The sequence below is a fragment of the Phoxinus phoxinus genome (genome assembly GCF_949152265.1).
Source record: "Phoxinus phoxinus genome assembly, chromosome: 17".
NCBI classification, from domain to species: Eukaryota; Metazoa; Chordata; class Actinopteri; order Cypriniformes; family Leuciscidae; genus Phoxinus; species Phoxinus phoxinus.
Genome location: NC_136892.1, coordinates 22,631,350 through 22,637,427, shown reverse-complemented (window position 1 = coordinate 22,637,427; position 6,078 = coordinate 22,631,350). Strand labels below are relative to the sequence as shown.

Sequence of the window (6,078 nt, the reverse complement as noted above, 5' to 3'; positions counted from 1 at the left end):
TGCTTGTTTTAGAAATGTTACAACAGACAGACAATTGACATTTTGTTTTTTTAGGTATACAAAATGCATTTGGGCACATTTAAGTCACACGTAATGTATGGATTTCTTTGCATTTCTGTTTTAAATTCACTTTTATTTTATTTTATTGTAATGTTAAAAAATAACAAAAGAAGTTTCATAAATTACGTTTGCAACCGGAAGAAATAGGCTTGCATTTCAACTCAGTTTTCTTTTAATTGATCATCTGAAGGGATGTTTGGATGTTCGCATACTACTAATGTTTAATTAGCTATAATTGAATGCATTATCATTCAAAACCTAATAAACAATACTCGTTTTTTAACACAGGCTTTAGAAGACTTGGAACACCATACAGGAGTTGAACTACTTTTATGGTGTATTTTTGTGTCTGTCTTTAGGTTTGACATCTTTAGTCACTTTTGACTTTATATCGATAGACATTTTATTCAAATTTCTCCTTTTGTGTCCCACAGCTGAAAGACATAATGCTTTTGAACAACGTGAATGAGTTATGTCTGTATGGAACTATATTTAAGTTCCAAATAATATTTAGATCATAGTATTTTTTTAAATGTCTCTCCTAATTGAAGACATTTTAAATATATATTTTGTATTATTATTGCCAAAAACGCTGATAAAACAGTTTGGCAAACTGACAGATTTTTTTTTGTGTGTGTTTGAAAAAATGTTTTCCTAAATGACATTCATTGTAGGCCTTTTTTTTTTTTTTACGTGCTATGATGACCATACGCGATGACTAATTAAATATTTAGACATAGATAATCATCAGCAATATTCATCCACAAAGAAGTTATTCACGTGATCAACGACTAGAGGGCACTGTTGCTCTTGATTATCAACTATCAATCAACAGGTGAAGTCGAAACCCTATTGAGCGTTATGGCTCAAGGCAAGCATATCTGCAGATTATAGAATACATGTTCATTTGAGGTCAAACGATAGATTGCATGCAACTTTTTGCCCTTCCCTGAGAAAAACATACAGTTCTGTAAGATTCAGTAGATGTCCTGGTCTTTACACTAGCTTGTTGGTCCTCCTCGTCTCGTCAGTTGGCTGATTTTAAAGTGGTTTGAGTATAAACATCCAGTTTACTAATCCAGTTTTGGCCTGGCTGGGAGACCACCAGTTTCCCCCCACCATTTTATTATTATTATTATTTAAATCAGGCCTGTTTACTTACAAAAACAGCAATTTTCATCTATTAAGCCAGATGTCCAAATAGCATATTTGTGAACCAAATGTAGTTCAAACAGTTTATATTATAGTGACCTAAACATAGCCTATGGCACATATGGTGCAATTATTCCCTCTCTGGCGTCTTGTTTAAATTCAGTGGCGGAGTGAAACACGACGAGAGCTACTACAACTGAGAAAGTAAGATTAGTTTATCAAACGTGTGCATATGTAGGACTATTTCATGACTGAGTCAAAAAAAAAATCTTATGTTTAATTTAGCAGTACTCTGAGGGGTCAGGGAAACTGATGCAGAATAATTGGACGCAGAGGGAATCCATACCAATTTGTGATTTCAGAATCTACTTGAGAAATTAGATGTCAGTGCAAATATGAAATTGCTCCTCAATGTTTTCAAAGATTGTATGAAAATTTAAGTATAAATCTTAAGTATTCACAGCAAAGGGATTTTTCTCTTCGCTCTTTGCCAACTTGAAATGCAACCCAGTGAAATTGTCAGGACACAGGAGGAGGCAAGCCGTGGAGTTAAAGCAGTGCCATGCAGTCATGATTGGGCTATAAAGAGTCTTATTTTTATTTCATTATTTCTCCGTTTTCTCTTGAAAGTGAAGTAGATTCCTGGTATCAAGGGCTCATCTTTATATATTTTTTTCATGCATTTGAAAGTTATACCCTAATTAAAGTATAACTGTATCCAACTGTGAAATACTTTCAGTATTGTATCTAGGTCTTGGGTGTAATTAGAATCCCAGTAAAGGCAAACATAAATACAATTAACACGATTAACTAGGCTATTGTTTTTGCAGCACAACATAAGCCCCCCCCCCCCCCCCCCCATCTTTCAAGCAACTGATGCGTCGTGTGATTTAAAAAACTCCACATGGACACATGCTGAAGCAGAAATGCAAAACAAGATCATTTTGGTAAGCATATTTCATACTGACACTCCTAAAAACGACTTAATTTGTCCTCATTAATAGCTTAAAAGTCCATGAATAAATAATCGTTAAAGAGGATACTTTTTGCTTTATGTTTAGCTAAACGCAAAGTGCACAGAAATAGAATGAATATGAGCGTTTATCCCTGAGCCCACCCCTGTAATCAGATTTATTCAGCTGACACACACACACACACACACACACACACACCTCTACATCCGGTTTCACAGGAGGGGTGAAAGCTTGCCTAGTTAGACCTTTGAGATGAGAGTAAATTCAATTAACTGAGGGTGGTTTGTGCTTTTCTCACTGAAATCTGTTAGCCAAGTAGACTCAAAACTTAAAAAGGAGAGAAGAAAGGAAAAGAGAGCAAAAGGGGAAAGAGAGAGAGAGAGAGAGAGAGAGAGAGAGAGAGAGAGAGAGAGAGAGAGAGAGAGAGAGAGAGAGAGAGAGAGAGAGAGAGAGAGAGAGAGAACAAGGGATGCGCGAGCCAATCCCAGTGGTTTAATTATTTTAATTATCATCCTCTTTCGGCTTTTCTAAAAAAGGGGCCATTAAAGGATGCCCATTTGGGTTAATCTGATTTTAAAAAGCAAGATGGAGGAAGAGATAAAAGGCTGCGAATGTCAGAACTAATCAGGGTAGTTAAAACTGCTATTTATGATCTGGGACCGCTGTAAAAAAAAACAAAAAAAACAAAAAAAAAAACTTTCAAAATACCTTTCTCCTGTTTCAAATACACCAGCAGTTCTATACTTTTTGCACCCACTGTCCACATCAATTATCGTTTTTAATGTCACATTTTCTAAGCTGACTTTTTATATTTTAAGTAGGCTAGCTTAGCATGGGCTATGTTATTTTGTTGTCTTTTGTATGTTATCTTTTTCATAGGAATCTACAAGTAGCCTAATATTTCCTCAAGCGGACCAACCAACACACACATCTGCTTGGAATTTTTTGGTTCTTCATGTAGGCTATATTGACAATAGACCTTACTCAAGAGAGGCTGAGTGATAGACTTGCCGTGTTTTCAATGGCATCCGTTGTAAAAAGCTGTATAAAGCTCCTAGATGACTTATAATTTTCCACAGCTTAGATTGTCTGTTTTTTTTTTTGGTCCACTGAAATTTCTTGGAAAGATATTTGTGTAGTGTTTCTTCAGAAAAACAATTAAACACATTAAATAACATATAACCCACTAAAGAGATGTGTAGGTAGGCTATATATAGCACACACACACACACACACACACACACACACACACACACACACACACACACACACACACACACACACACATATATATATTTTTATTTTTTTGACCTGCACCTTTACGCGGCTTTCTGGAATACTCGAATCTGATTGGTCAATCGCGGCATTCAGCGTTGGAATGGCGGCAACCAGAGCTACTCTCACACCACCCCACTCAACTCGTTCTCGCTTGGTTTATAAAACACTCCCGGCGTAATCTTGCGTCTGTTATCGATTTTAGTGAACATCCATTCAGAGGACTTATAGGCTATTAATATCAGCAGTGTTCATTTTGTTGCTATAGCCTACTGACTGTTTTGTACATTGTCACTGACTTTTTTAGTCCTGCGAAATCCAGGTAAGATGAAGCAAATGAAAACCAATAAAATATTTATTATATGTTTATGTATTTGATGATAAGCTGTGTAGTACGCATTAACATTTACATACACTGACATTTTTAAGTAGGATATAGATATGTCACTGCTTGATCTGACTTAGAACCGCCAGCCCATCTTAATTGAACCATTCAATTTGCTGTTAAAGCATTGCTGTGACGGACACTTAATGTCTTTTCATAGAAAGTTACAGAGAACCTGACACACCATACTCAAGTGCAGAAGCCTGGCTAAAACCTGCACAGGTGTTAACTTGAACCACAGCATGAAAAGGAGCAGAGAATGATCCACTTTCTGAATAAATCAAGTAGAAGCAATATCCAGCATGTGTAGAGAGATGGACGGGAGCCCATGTAATATTAAAAGCGCCGTGTCTGGCAACGCAAGCGGTGCCACTCCTTTCATTGCTCCTGCTCCCTCCACTACCCGGCCACTGGCTCTTCTCTCAAGGTGACACTTCAAAGCACCAACGCAGACGTGGAAGGCCTGGCTGCCAGCATGGAGCCAGCACAACCCTCCTCCAACCCCCTTCCTCAAACGCGCCTGCTACCCCCGCTGGGCCAGGTCAACGCCAAGAATCCACACCGCTTGCCACTCGGGAACCCTTGTCAAAATCTGCTTCGTATCCTTAATTAATAACACTCCTTTCCTATTGCAAACACAAGGGGGGAGAGAGTGCCCGTCTGGAGTCCACTGGCACTGTTCCTTACTGGAGTCTCCATTCCGACAAAGAGATGTGCTGGAAATGGAGGCGATGTTAGCTGTTACACCAATATCTGTTGGAATTTAGAGAATGTGTTTGATTGCATTTGTGGCCCTGTAATGTCAGTGTTTTTCTCACCTTTTTTTGTCTTTGTTTTACTCAGGATGCCCATCATCGAGACTCAAGCAGAGGAACGTGCATTTGTGAACGTTCAAGGGGGTGCTTTCAATTTGAGAGCTGAAAAATGCAGCAAACAGAGGTAGGCATCAAGACACGTCCGAATCCAATGTTCTTATTCAACTGCAACATGCCTTTGCTGTCTATTCTATCCCAGAATCCTGTTTGTTAGGGTTTGATGGTTGGTGGACAGAACGAAAGGACTCCAAAGTTTTGAGCATAGCTCATGGGTTTGGTCTTAAAAACATGTTCAAATGGCAGTGCATTTCACTAGGTGATCTGTCATACTTTTGAAACTTTTTTGATAATTAAATTCCATTAAATGAAACCCCCCAAAAATGCAAAATTCTGTCTCAAAATAAAGCTATAGTTAACAATAACTGATAACTAACATTCACACCAACACATAATAACATTCTGTTTATTATACAATAAGTGGGAATTGCATCTGTCATCTGTCACTTTAAATGATCAAGCTCTTTGAAGCAGGATGGATTGTAATTGGCTGTTAGTGTTGATTGTTCATCATCTGGAAAAGTTCTGAAAGTGATTCCAATGCAATTGTTCCTCTATGTCCTTATTGTTGTAGTTGTGGGGTGGAGTTTTCTATATTGTCATAGAATTTGAACTTTCATGAATTTTATTATTATTTACTCACTCTCATGATGTTTCAAACCTGTATGACTTTTGTTCTATTTCAGAACCCAAACGAAAGTAATGTTTCTGTTTTTTATGTCATGGTGTCTATACAACAACACTGGATCTCATTGACTTACGTTGTATGGGCTAAAAAAACTCTATGTATTATTAATTTGTGTTCTGTTGAAGAAAGCAAGCCAAGCAGGTTTGGAACAACATGAAGCGAAGAATAAATGATGGCAGAATTTTAATTATAAAATATCCCTTTTTAAAAAATAGACATTTTAGCGTTTTGTGTGAGTGAAGGAGTATTGAGCCCTACTAATGGGGCTGTGGAGGGGACGTAAGGCAAAAAACACTGGGAAACGCTGATCTAAAGGGTAAGAGCAGTTCACAAATGATGAGATTGTGCTATGTTTGGATTCTTAGTTTGATCACAATCACCCACCACCACACACACTCACCCAGACAGTCACACAGCGGCATCAGCTGGGTCCAACCATAATCACCTCTCAAATCTGAAGGGAGAGTTTTACGAACACTGCCGTGATCGATATTTGCCAATCCATCCTCCGCTATCAGCCCAAATAAAAGGCACGGGCGTCAGACGGGGCTGCCGAAGCAGGTCGTAGGGAGGTCCTCTGTGCCTGTTTGATGTTTGTGCAGCGCTCATCAGTGTGTTGAGGCTGGTTCACCTCTGCTGTTGTGGAATCAGCAGGTCATCGCTGTCTCAACC

The 6,078-nt window shown here is 38.3% G+C and overlaps 1 long non-coding RNA gene across 1 annotated transcript; it reads left to right on the top strand.

The window, feature by feature from the left end:
* The first annotated feature begins 3,573 nt into the window (after positions 1-3,573).
* LOC306984300 lies at positions 3,574-4,970 on the top strand. Its single transcript, XR_013794519.1, has 3 exons — positions 3,574-3,783; positions 4,690-4,785; positions 4,876-4,970. It is a non-coding gene; the product is annotated as an uncharacterized lncRNA (long non-coding RNA).
* The last annotated feature ends 1,108 nt before the right edge of the window (positions 4,971-6,078 follow it).